Consider the following 14,081-nt stretch of genomic DNA (forward strand, 5'->3'; position numbering starts at 1 on the left):
TTGTTATTCCACTTTTACACTTTTTATTTGGCTTCTTGCCATGGAAGTGATGTCAACCCTATCCCCGTCACTCACAGTCACCTTGGAGACAGACACACTTACAGTCACTCCTACGGCCTCTAGGCAGATCAGGCAGCACAGCGTACCTCCTGGAAGTGTAGTGAGTGTGATATTGGCCTCTGTCTCACTGCAGACAGGAATTGCTTTCAGGCATGGCACAGTAACTTTTTGGATAAAAATGGATGGACTCTTTGGAAAAAGTGTGAATAGTTTTTGATGTGTGTTGGCTAGAATTTCCCCCCCCCTAATTGCCAAGACATGGGAGAACAGCTTTTCAAAAGCAGCAAGTCTTGTTCATTATTATTTACCGTGTGATTTGAATAAAGTGCTGTGAGACTCAATTTTCGCCTTTTTTTGTCCTTATGTTTATATAACTATTTATATATTCATGTGGCATCACTGCAGAATACATATTCTGATAGAAAAAAACAAATGTTTAAAACACGATTGTGCATTACAGGGTTGAGGTTATACAAGCATTACACAAGGAGACAAGGCAAACCAAAAATAGGAAAAAATGGCTTATACCTCAGGTTAAGCAATCGCATTAGGAAGTTTGGACCATTGAAGGGCCCTGTGAATAAGATTTAGATATTCCTCCTTGGAATCTTATCAGAAATTCCACTCATGTTATTATGAAGACACTTGACTACCTTCACATATCCTGGTCTTTCTCTTTTCTTCAGACGAAAAAAAATTGTTGCTCTCGGATTTTGCACCGGCCACACACTGGGACCCAGGGGCTTAAGTCATAAATGACAAGGTATGTCTAATTCAAAGCCTGTGTATCCTTTTTTGTACAACCTTTTGTTTGTTAAAAAATAATATTTTTGTCCGTTGATAATGAGCCGTAACTGTAAGCAAATGGTATCCTGCAGTTATGTGTGTAGTAGTCATGTAGGGTAGTCTTGTGAAAGTTGGCCTAACAAGGTTTAAGGTGTGCCAGTATTCTTACCTTTTTAAAACGAAATCGGATGCCGATTTTAATGACGCATACAGAGCTTGTTTGGCTGCTGTATCATGTTACTTGCCTTTAAGAGATCTGGGTGGGACCAGTTGCATCTTGTCAGAGTTAAACGTAATGTTCCCCATCGCTAAATTTCTCCTTTGGTATTATCATAGCTCTTTTATGTGTCTATAATTGTAAGAATTACAATATGCGGCGATTATGGATTAGGATTATACAGCAGCGACAGTATTGGTATAGGAATATGTTTATACAAGAAAATTGTTTTTGAGAAGTTTTTACTGTTTGTGGTTTGGATAAAAACTGATGGGCCTAAGTGGTAATTGATCTGTCACTATTTTAAGCAGACGAATATAGAAAGACAATATTGACACTGATATGAGCTACAAAATAATTTCTTTTGATTTTGAGATACTTTATTGATAATTATAAGAATTATAATTATCACTGATAATAATTATAATCGATCATTTTTTATAATTTTATAAAATTATACATTTTATAAAAACAATTAAATAAATTGAATTTTATAGAATTATACATTTTTATAAAAATTATATTTTTATAATTACCGATAATATAATTCATAATTATTATTGATAATAACAATCATCTTGCTATCAAAATTATATTAGTTTGGCATTTTCTTATCAACCTATGATAAGTGGCAGTTTGTTGAAAAACATGTATACATGGCAAAATATCTGCCATTTTTTGAGAAATTATACAGCTGTTTGCAAAAAAACTGCTTGAATATGCAGTTGTTGGCAACGGAGGAATTGAGAATTTGCTAGGAGTCGATTCCAGCGCTGCCTGAGCTTCGTTGTCCGCCGTTGTTATGGGTTTCTCATGAACGCTCAGGAAACTCAGACAGCAACGTGATTGACAAGAAGTAGGGGCAGCCCCTCAACCTATCAGGGCGGAGAGGCCAGAGAGAGGCCCTGATTGGTCAAAGCTTACGGGAGCGGTGGCGTTTTCAGATTCCTGAATACAGAGGCGGGGGATAACACTGAGATCCAGATTTATTCTCAGATCACTTATATTACTGATAGCTGAAAGGGTATTATGGCATTTTTACCAAATAAAACACAAAAAAAGTTACCAACTGTAGCTTTAAAGGGGTTGTAAACCGTTTTAAAAAAAATTGTGTGGAAAACTTGTTTGTAAGGGGCTCGGATGTTAGAATTAATTACCTTTATGATAAATTCAGTAGAAACGAGAGACGACACACAACCGCTTCGAGAGAGAAAATCTCTTCTTCCTCGGACATCCAGGGGAGGTCTGAAATGCCAGCTTGATAGGGGGCATCAGAGCAGCCAGGGCTCGTGTGACGTAGTGACTCACAAGGCATCTATTGTGTTAGACCAAGGAAATATGAGCCCAGTTGAAAGGAGACACGTCGGTGTAAGCCAAAGCTGGGGCGAAGTGTTCTTTTATAGTACTGCCACCTTCAACCCCCCTCCCCCCCCCCACACACACACACCACCATCATCTACCTCTTCAGCTACGCCCCTTTTTTGGCCATTTTCAAAATGGGAGTAGGTGGAGACAGGCTTTTAAAACAAGTGCTAACTTTGTCTTTAAAGCTACTGCTTGTCAGTTGCCTCGCCTCCGGAGCCATCCCGGTCGCTGCTCCACTCCTTCTGCCGATCCGGGGAGGGCTGCAGACTACCACATGCCTCCTCCCATACATGTGGAGTCACCAGCCGCTTCTTTTCACCTGACAGTGAGGAGTTTCATCAGGGGTACGTAGCACGTGGGAGGATCACGCTATTCCCACCAGTCCCCCCACCCCGAACAGGCATCCCAACCAAGCAGAGGAGGCGCTAGTGCAATGACCAGGAAACATACCCATGTTCAGCTTCCCACCACAGACACGGCCAATTGTGTCTGTAGGGACTCCCGGCCAAGCCGGAGGTAACACGGGGATTCGAACCAGCGATCCCTGTGTTGTTAGGCAATGGAATAGACCGCTTGTTGGATTAGACGATGGATTGCAGAACGTTTTGTCCTCTTTCGTGATATTTTTTATTTGCAGTCTTGAGTGGGGGGTGTGAGAGTCGTTAGCTTATCTATGGTCATGGCTGTCAAGTCAGCAGCTAAGCCGTGGAGTGGTACTGGAGTAGGTGCCGGTGTAGTGTGCCGTCCCTTGATGGATGCAGTTATTTACTCATTATTGCGGCACAAGTTTGTTGTTCTTTGTCGTCCATCAATTTCCAGTTGTGAGAACAGCTTTCTCTTGGCTATGTGTGAATGTTGTGTAACTGGTTGTTTCTCATTGAGTGTGGATGTAGGTCTGTTGGACATCCATACTTCCCACATAGGTTTCATATGTCCTGTCCTGTATGTCATCCAGCTCATGTAGTAGCATCCTAGTAGCTCCATGTTGTTTTCAGCCCTATTCCATGAATGCTTTGTTCCAGTAGCCCATTTACTGTCAGATTGCCCTGGTTCGATATTTGTGTGTGTGTGTGTGTGTGTGTGTGTGTGTGTGTGTGTGTGTGTGTGTACACAATATTGTGGTTATTTCCCTTTAGTTGTTGTCATGACCTGCCTGATAGAAGTGTGTCTTTGTGAAATGGATATTGACAAAGAGGTAAAAGTTAAACTTCATTTCATGTAGGGGCATCCGGGTAGTGTGGCGGTCTATTCTGTTGCCTACCACCACGGGGATCGCTGGTTCGAATCTCCGTGTTGTGTCCGGCTTGGTCAGGCGTCCCTACAGACACAATTGGCCGTGTCTGCGGGTGGAAAGTAATGTGGGTATGTGTCTTGGTCGCTGCACTAGCGCCTCCTCTGGTCGGATGGGGCACCTGTTCGGGGCGGGGGGGGGGGCTGTAGGAAATAGCGTCATCCTCCCACGCGCTAAGTCCCCCTGTCGAAACTCCTCACTGTCAAGTGAAAGAAGCGACTGGCGACTCCACATGACTCGGAGGAGGCATAGTCTGCAGCCCTTCTGGATCGACAGAGGGGGGTGGAGCAGCGACCGAGACAGCAGCGACTAGGAGTGGGGTAACTGGCCAAGTACAATTGGGGAGTAAAAGGAGGGGGGAAAAAAACTAAATTATAAAAAGCAGAAGAACGTTCTCTAGCCTTTCATCTGTGATGAATCAGTGTTTTTGCTGTTTAAACGTGTTGTGAAGTAGTTGTCATTTCTGAAACCACGTTGTGTAGCCCTGATCTGTTTGTCTGAGCGGGCTGTGCGTAGTTGTTTCTAGATTCGCTTTGTTAAAGTCAAAGTTTACTCAACTCCAAATGTCAGTTGTGGGCTGCAGTGTAAGGGAGGTTTTGCTGTCGGTATTGGTGACGTCAAACTTGAATTTCACCTGAATTTAGAGAAGCAAAAAAAACAAACACCCAAAACTGGCCAAGGTAAGGCCATTTTCCTGTTGACAGTCAGGTTCTGACTAGATTAAACCATTCCTACACTAACCAGAATTCATAGTGGATGCCGCAAGTGTCCCCATGTCACATACCTCCTCTTTCTTACTATATGCTGTGGTTTATACAAGTGTGGCTGCACGGCAGCCAGGAAGTACGCCGTCTCTCACATGCGCTCCCCTCACTGCTCAGCTGGCCACATCTGCTTTTTGTATTTTGGTATGGCGCCTGTAGGTGAGTGGGCGTTTATGCAAATCTCCCCGGTTGAAGTAGGTCTCTTGTCTGCTGTGCGTTGTGACCTCCCACCGGGGGCGTGACTGAGAATCAGGAAGGGAAACAAGCGGCTTGTATGTTTCATTAGTCTGAAATGCCAGCTGTTTGACTTCGTCAGTGAGTAGATTTTCGACCTTTCCACCGTGCTTCCCGGTGACACAGAATGAGCAGACAAGAAACGGTGTCATCCTTTAATCAGAATCAGAATCAGAATACTTTATTCATCCCCGAAGGGACACTGGGGACCAAAGTATTGATGATTAAAAAAACAGCAAAACATTTCCCTTTAATGCAGGGTAACACCGTATTTAAGCCCTGGCGGGGTCAAGTCAGACCTAATTCACCTGAAACTCGGATGTAATACATGTAGTGGCTGGTTTGTGACATCACTGAGGTCCATTATATTGACAAGTTTCTGTTGCCTTGTGTAGAATTATTGTCCTCACTGTTGGATTCACATCTTGGACAGGTTTCTGTATTTGGCTGCTTGGAGTTGGTGAGGGGTGGCATGGTGGCACAATGGTTAGCGCGTTCACCTCACAGCAAGACGGTCCTGGGTTCGAGCCCCGGGGTAGTCCAACTTCCGGGGGTCTTCCCGGGTCGTCCTCTGTGTGGAGTTTTACATGTTTTCCCCATGTCTGCGTGGGTTTCCTCCGGCGGCTCCGGTTTCCTCCCACAGTCCGAAGACACGCAGGTCAGGTGAATCAGCTGTACTAAATTGCCCCTAGGTATGAATGTGTGTGTGTGTGTGTGTGTGTGTGTGTGTATCGGCCCTGTGTGATGGCCTGGCGGCCTGTCTAGGGTGTCTCCATGCCTGCTGCCCAATTACTGCTGGGGTAGGCTCCAGCATCCCTGCGAGCCTGAGAGCAGGATAAGCGGTTCGGATAATGGATGGATGGATGGAGTTGGTGAGAGTTTGCCGGTTGTTCAAGCTTTTGTTTCTGGAATCACTCTTTTCTTCCCTGATTCGTCTTCCAATGTCTTCCTCTTAACGTTTCCCATACCAAGAGGTTAATCGCACCAGAGTCCCAGCTTACAGGTAGGCTGTATTTTGTGTTTATGACATTTAATAAATGTGACCCTGAGTAGGATGAGCGGTTTGGATAATGGATGGATGGATGGACACTTAATAAAATTGCTAGACTGGTAGGAGAACAGAACATCATAGACTGAACACGGTGTATGCTTCAACTTTCTCGATAAAACCTTTGAGGTTTCTGCCATGCAGTGGATGTGCCATTATTACTTCCAACTGAGCTGATTAACAGTAACCTTTTTTTTTTTTTTTTTTTTTATCAAAAACTAATTCTGAAAGTGGCAGCTCCTCTAGTTACAGACACCTGGTAAACGTGTGCAGAGGTATTGTGGAAGTCTGATTTGAGGAAGTGTGATTCAGTGTTGATTAAAAAAAAGCCCCAACGCTTGAGCCTGGAGCCGAAGCTTAGGATTGAAGGCTTCTGCGTGTCAAAACAAGCATCTGTTACATAGAAAACCAAGGAATCTGAACTCGATCTCGGTGACTAAGCAACCAGCTCAACTCATTTAACATTTGGATTACAGTGAAGAGATTTTTATTCATATTTCTCAACTCACTATTATTGTTTTGTCACACCAGAGACCTCCAAGCGAATGATTAAGAATATAAAACAAGAGTTTAAATTGATCAGTCCAAGGGCTCCTGGTGTTTCCTCTGCAGGACATGGACAATTTGATTTGTCTTGGGTTTGCAGAAATCACTGATGGGGCCCAAAAGAAGACTTAACTTGTTCAGTCAGCAGTGGCTCTGTATGTCAACCGCCTTCTCAGTGGGATTGGGTAGGCATTTTGCTTTTTGCTTTGATAGCAAGAGCAAAAAAATTAGTAGAAAGAAAGGAGGCCAAGAGACAATGAGGGAGGGTGTCCGGGTAGCATGGCGGTCTATTCCATTGCGGTTCGAATCCCCCGTGTTACCCCCGGCTTGGTTGGGCATCCCTACAGACACAATTGGCCGTGTCTGCGGGTGGGAAGCCGGATGTGGGTATGTGTCCTGGTCGCTGCACTAGTGCCTCCTCTGGTCGGTCGGGGAGCCTGTTTGGAGGGGAGGGGCAACTGGGGGGAATAGAGTGATCATCCCACGCGTTACGTCCCCCTGGTGAAACTCCTCACTTTCAGGTGAAAAGAAGCAGCTGGCGACTCCACATGTATCGGAGGAGGCATGCGTATTGCCAAGTAAGACTACTTCATAAATTTTTGGGCGTTACACACAAACTAAGTGGGGATGCACTGATATCACCTTTGCACTGATATTGATTCCAAGTAGGAATCTTTTAAGTACTGGCCGATACCAAGAACCGGTCCTTAACTTTTGCTGAATCAGTGCAGACTTCGACTATTAGTTTGGGGTCAATGAGATTGAATCAGTTTTTCTCACTGTAAAGAAATGCAGGCTTCTGTGTAACAAAAATTCAGTAATTTTGTTTTTATTTATGACATGTGACTCATGGCTTTTGATATCATATATCGGTCTCAGATAAAATCTCTGATACCGATCCTCCATTTTAGCCTGGTATCAGCCCGATATCCGATATTGGTATCGGTGCATTCCTTAAACTAACATACTATATTGCATAATTCAAGGGCACCCACCACTAGTCAGTATGAGCTCTTTAATATTTTTTGTTTTTTTTTATTTATTTGTTGGATTCTTTTTGGAATATATGGTATACTAGACTGTGGAATTGCCTGGCATTCACCTGTTTTTTGGCGTCTCTACAGCATAATAGGAAAATTTGGTTCAAGCATCAACTCTCTTACGCTTTCAGATTTGATTATTTTCCACAGCTAGAAGGAAATCCTTCACACAGACAGCCGAAATGTACTGTTACCGTATTAGATCAGCCTAGTAGTAGAGAGTACACGTTTGTCAGGAAACTCTCTTGCAGAGAAGGCTCAACGTAACAGCTTTTGTACTCTACAATTTTTTTAAATTAGAAGGTAATTGAGAGGGTCTGACGATAGCCGAAGTGAACGAATCTCATCATACTGTGCACCTTATTTATGCTCATCTCAGCAGAGTCGTCGTCTCAGTCTTCACCAATAGGAAATGGCTTTTACAGCGATACAAAGGTAGATTAGAAAGCTGTGGTTGCAGTTCATATGACACCCGACGTGATAAGACAAGGCACGTTTTTTATGCGTAGCACATTTCATACACAAAGGCAAATTCAAGTGCTTTATGTAAGGTATAAAGAACATTAGGTATGAAAGACAGAGTAAGATCAACTTTAAAAAAGAGCCGCTAAAAACACAAGATATAATGAAATCTTAATAAAGAAATTAAAAGATAAAAACATAGAGGAATAAAATAGCCAGAAATGGTTATACAATGAAACACCACTCTCAGTCCACAAGTGCAACTATTTTAACCAGTAAATACTCACTGGAACAGCATTTGTAGATTAGAATAAATTGTTCCTTAATTTCCTGTAGATTCTGGGTCTGTGTAACACAAAGTTTGCTACTCAAACTTACAAACAGTCACAGAACAAGTGGCAAACTGTTTCTCCCTAGAAAAGACTTGGTCATGCTCAAGTACATGTGCAAATTTACAGTCTGTGCAACTCCAAGTTCAACATTTATTTTGCTCTGGCTCTCTCTCCCGTAACACAAGGGACACAAGGAAAAAGAATGCAAGGACACACCACCACCCCCCCCACCCAAAAAAACAAAACAAAAACATAGACTGTGTACACAGTGAATTCATGCATTATAAACACAACATACAGTACGCAATAACATAACAATGTAAGGTGCATATGGGTGTATCAGCTGTTCAGCAACCTGACCGACTGTGGAAAGAAACTATTACTGAGATGGGTGGTGTGTGATTTGATGCTCCGGTAGCATTCTTTAGATGCAAAGAGTGAGAGCAGAACATGAGTAGGGTGGCTGGTGCCCTTAATTATGTTGTGGGCTTTGTTTTTTGCAGCAAGTGGTGTAAATATTATGAAGTTGTGGTAGTTACACGTCAATGATTTTTGCTTCGGTCTTTACAGTCCCTTGCAACAGTCTCCAGTCCTGAGCAGTCAGGTTGCCAAACCACACTGATACAGCCTGTCAAGACACTCTCGATGGTACTGCGATAAAGTTAATAAGTTTTGTTGCTCATACCAAATCTTTTGAGATGCCTCATAAAATACAGTCTCTGTTGTACTTTCTTGAAGATGCAATCGGTGTTGAGAGACATGTGAGGGTGTCTGTGATGTGTACACCAAGAAATCTAAAATGCTCCACATTTTCAACAGATGAACCATTGATGGAAATAGGAATGTGATTTCCTCTGATCTTTCTGAAGTCAACAGTGATTTCTTTTGTCTTACTGATATTTAGAGAGAGGTAGTTATCATGGCACCATATGGTTAAATCTTCCACTTCCCTCCTATAGACCCTCCCATCACGGTCACCTATTACCCCATTCACTGTGGTGTCATCCTCAAACTTAATGATGCTGTTGTTATCATGTTTGGTAACACAGTCGTGTGTAAACAGACTGTACAATAGGGGACTGAGACGGCAGCCCTGAGGTGCGCCGGTCCTAAGAACTAATGTGGATGAGTATGTTTTACTTATTCTCACAGTCTGGGCTCTGCCTGTCAGGGAATCAAATAGCCAATTACAAATACAGTTGGCCAGACCAAGAGCTCTGAGTTTCAACACCAGTCTGGATGGTACATTTGTATTAAAAGCAGAGCTGCCGGACTCGATGAAGCAGCAATCATTGGCAACGCTGTCTTCGGGAGGGGGGCGGAGTCGGCTTGTGTTCGTCATGTGAATGCGTCTCTGTGTGTGTCGGAAAAACAGTGGTTCGGCTTGGATTCGCCTTGTCACGAAAGTGGGGAGGCGCTTTCCTTCGAGACTGCCGGCCGGAGAGATGCAGTTGGCGAACGCATGCAATACGAGGGTGGGTGTTTGAATTAAAATAGGGATCAATTGGCCACTAAATTGGGAGAAAAAAGGGAAAAATCAGAAATAAATTTAAAAAAAAAAAAAGCAGAGCTGTAATTACAATAACTTCTGTTGAATTTAACACGTTTAATCACATAATCATGCTGACACATTGGTGTTAGTTCAGCTGAGCTTAAAATGTTTTGCAGCTGATTTTCGTTTGTACTCAGCATCTGGTGCCTCTCATGTCAGTGTCCAACAATAGTCGGCCAGCATTGATGGATTCCAGTTGCCCTGATGCCTCTTTTCCATGGTCGCAATGTCTTGGTGAAACCTTTCACCATGTTTGTCACTAACGGCAACAAGATCAGCAGGGAAGACCAAGTGTGAATGTAGAAAATGAATTTTCAATGACACGTTGCACTTCATGGGTTTGTGTGCTTTAAGCATGTTGTCAAGCAGCTCAGTGTAGTTTGGTGCTCTGTAGTTGCCAAGAAAATTCTCAACAACATCCTTAAATACCGTCCATGCTATTTTCACTGAACCCACTAGCAGGTCTTCTAACTCCCTGGTCATCAATGACAGATGACTTGTGGACCAACAAAAATGCCTTCCTTAATCTTGGCATCACTTATTCTTGGAAACATCTGTCTCAAATAGTGAAATCCATCACCTTCTTTGTTCATTGCTTTCAAAAAATGTTTCATCAATCCGAGTTTTATATGAAGAAGAGGCAGAAATATCTTTGTTGGGTCGACAAGTGGTTTATGCGCCACACTGTTCTGCCCTGGAAGGAAATGCTTATGGGGCAGCCAGTTCTTTTTAATATGATGTGACTCTTGAGCACGGCTATCCCATTCGCAAAGGAAACAACAATACTTTGTATATCCGAGCTGCATTCCTAGTAGTAGTACCAATACTTCTAGATCACCACAGATGTTCCAGTCGTAATTGTTGTACTGTATGTGTTTCAACAACAGTTCCATGCTATTGTAGGTTTCTTTCATGTGTACTGCATAGCCAGTGGGTACTGAAGGGTGGATATTGCCATTGTGTAACAGGACAGCTTTCAGGCTTAACTTTGATGAATCTATAAAAAGATGCCATTGTTGTGGGTCGTGCACACAACCCAAAGCCATGGACAGTCCATCAATGGCAGTGCAGAAACAGGTTGTCAACCTGCATAAAGAAGTTTTTGTACCTGGTGATAGCAAACCCCCTCCTAGCAATCTTGAACCGAGTAGTTCTGCCTTAGTTTTTGACAAATCTAAGTCCCAGACTAGGTAATTTAATTCTGGTTGTGTTATCAGATGAGGATAACCAGGCATAACGTGTTCAACATCTGGTTCAGCATTGTTTTCCACATCTGGTTCATTCGTCATGGCATCTTCATCTGCCTCATCTAGGCTCCATGTCTCTGGTGGTTTTGGTACTGGCGGTCATCATGTGGCACTGGTCTCATGGCTGAAGGCAGATTGGGGTATTCAATAGATTTCTTATTTTTAGTAGAGAGGCCAGATACATTGGTCAGACAGAAGTAACAGTCCGCCACGTGATCTTTCTGTTCTCGCCACGTCATTGGTACTGCAAATGGCATTGACTTCCAAGTACCTCTGAGCCAAGCTCTCAGGTTGACTGCACATGTTGCACAGCAAATGTGAGGAGCCCAGGGTTTCTCTTGGTCACCAATTTTACATCAGCAGTACAGCTCATAGGCTTTCTTAATAAGTGCAGTTATGGTGCGTCTTTGAGCCTTAAGCGTATCCTCACCACAGATGAAACAGGATGTATTGCAGCCGTTGCAACATTGACGAGACATTTCTGCTGTATTAAATCTTTCTGAAGACAATAAATCCTCTTGTTAAGTATACTCACTATGCTATTGCCTGAAGAACATGTGCATCAACATGTGTCCAAACAGCATCTGTAAATGTGAGCAGCTTTTATAGCTTGTCTGCCAGCATCATGGCCCGGCATGCTTGGACTGACCAAAACAGCTTGCTTTGTTGGCACTAGTGGATTTAAAATATGACGCGAAATCACAAAAAAATAGGTTATATCAACAAAACGGTATGTGATAGGGACATTTTAAGGCGATTTTCAGGATCAGCAGCCCAAAATCCATAAACTAGACCCAAAGGTGTTCAAGAAGCAAAACCTTCGTTGTCCAGTGTAATCAATAAACAACATTCTGACGTAGGTATGTTTCTTTTCAAGGTGTACTAAAGCAGTGTGCAGACAGGAAAGGATGCCGTCTGGGCCAGCACCTTTATGAGTCTTAACCCTTTTAAAAGTTTTCCGCACCTCAGCCAAGTAGCTATGTAAATGATCACACAGCTTTCTCAAGAGAAGGCTCCATTACACTCAAGTACATTTAAACAAACAACAAACAGTTTCTCCTGGGACAAGACTCGCTTATGCTCAATTACCTTTAGGTCTGTTTTAACACAAAACAGGTTCTGCGTAACACAAGTAGGTACTCAAACAGTCAAGTCTGGTGGTAGAGGGCAAATGTTCCATGAGAATAACAAGAGTAAGAAGATAAAGGCACTTGTAGTTGCTTATTTTTATGATTACTATCACGTATGACGATTGTTGGAAAAATTCTTTTCTGCCATGCTTTTTGTCAGTTTTGTTGTCATCATATGAACCTCGCAGAGGTGAATAGACTAAATAGTGTTCATCTTAATAAATGCTTAAAATACTAAATACACCTAAGTGCAAAAGTGCTCCACAACATCAATGTTGGGGTAACTAAGAGATTTGCTGAAAAAAATGTTTTTTTACATGGATAAATTAACAACTGCAGTACATTTTACTGTCTTAAAGGCATTAATACAGATCTTGGACAGAGGTCGTCACATAATTTGGCGGTGCTTTGGAAACGGTGATCTTTATAGATACTTCACTTTTAAGTAAAACAGTATTTTAAGTAAAACAGTATAGTTGTAACTAAGAGATTCGTTGAACAAAAGCATCGTTTACATGGATAGATTAACAACGTTTTCAGCGGTGTCACCCAGTACCGGTGTGAAGATGAAAGCACCAATTCATGTTTGTGGCGGGCTCACCCAGTATCGTCCATGCAGTGTCTTTGTCCACATCTGCGTCCGAGTTTGTCTTCGTTTGATGGCTGGGAGAGCTGGCGCTGGATCGGTTGGGAGAGCTTGTTCAACTGCACCCTGCGGGCCCAGGGACCACGGCCCTGCCTGGAACTGTGCCCAAACAAGTAATACCGAGGCGTTCTGACAGGACGTGGAAGTGGGGCAGGCTAAGCTAACCGCTAGCCCATGCAGACCGGCAGTTCGGATAACACTGAGGGCGGTCTGGCAGCGGCCTCGCCTAGCCTTGATTGTGTTTTAGTGTTGTCGTGTGGAGTGTGCGGAGGTGTGTCGAAGGTGTCTGGCTGGGAGAGCTGGCGTTGGGTCAGCTGAGGGAGCCTGGTCTGCTGCATCCTGTGGATCCACGGACCACAGCCCTGACCGGAGCTGTGCCCGAAGAGGAAACCCTAAGGGCGGTCTGACAGGACGCAGAAGCGGGGCAGGCTAAGCTAACTGCTAGCCCATGCAGACCGGCAGTCCCGACAGTCTTCCTGGCTGGCATTCGTTCTCCTGGACAATTGTTTTTTGTTGTTTAGTTTAGATATATGTGTTGGATATATGTGTTCTTGTAGTTCTTGCAGTTTTTGGATGTGTTTTGTCTTGGTGTTGCACTGGTGTGGGCTGGGGAAATGATGTTTCTGACTATATAGATCTTGAATAAAGGTTGTCACACAAGGTGCCGGCAGTACTTCGGAAATAGCGATCTTTATGCGTAACCTGTAAGTAAAGCATGTTGCTTTACAACAACAACGTTGGTATAACTAAGAGATTTGCTGAAAAAAAAAATCTTCATTTGTAGATGCTCTACGACAATATGAACATTACCAATTATGATGGGCAAACTCAGGCACACGCATGAAGCTGGTTTGGAAGGAGAAGTTACGGGAGGGAAGAAGGGGAAGCAGAGGGGGGTGTTCTGTGAGAATTGAGCACTTCTTCAAAGTTGCCTACCGAAGTGTTAAACCTCATTAAAGGCTGGATAATGTTTAGCATTTATTTTAGCAACTGTCGCTTTCGTTTCTGCATGAGACATGCAAGTTTCTTCTTCTTTTTCTTAGTTTTTGTGACAGACTAGACGTATTTCTCCTGCCGTTCCATTGGAACACTCAGCAAGAATGGCAGACCCAACCGCACCAATGAAAAATAGTATGTAAAGCAGTAACTAGGGAACACTAATACATTGAAAGGTTATTGCTACAGAAATGTCAACAGGAAAGAAATACAATTTGCATTTGAAAAAAAGGGTTACATCCTTAAAAAAATGTATCAGTAATTGATATGCGGTGATGAAACAAAGTAGGTAGGGAGACAGTGGTGGAGAGGAAAAGGGAAACTGATGTTGTGAGCTTGCACTGCTGTTTGCAGGATTGTTTTTC

At 43.1% G+C, this 14,081-nt stretch overlaps 1 protein-coding gene across 2 annotated transcripts in view; it reads left to right on the forward strand.

Moving 5' to 3' along the window:
• Positions 1-14,081, forward strand: part of erbin (erbb2 interacting protein) — a 100,769-nt gene that overhangs the window by 25,231 nt on the left and 61,457 nt on the right. The window contains exon 2 of one of the 2 annotated variants that reach the window (XM_056290532.1): positions 747-823. The exons of the other annotated variant lie outside the window; for it this stretch is intronic. The gene's annotated coding sequence lies outside the window, so the exon portion shown is untranslated. The remainder of the gene's footprint in view (positions 1-746; positions 824-14,081) is intronic. 2 annotated transcript variants of the gene reach the window in all.

The sequence above is a fragment of the Lampris incognitus genome, chromosome 12, assembly GCF_029633865.1.
Source record: "Lampris incognitus isolate fLamInc1 chromosome 12, fLamInc1.hap2, whole genome shotgun sequence".
Classification (NCBI taxonomy): Eukaryota; Metazoa; Chordata; class Actinopteri; order Lampriformes; family Lampridae; genus Lampris; species Lampris incognitus.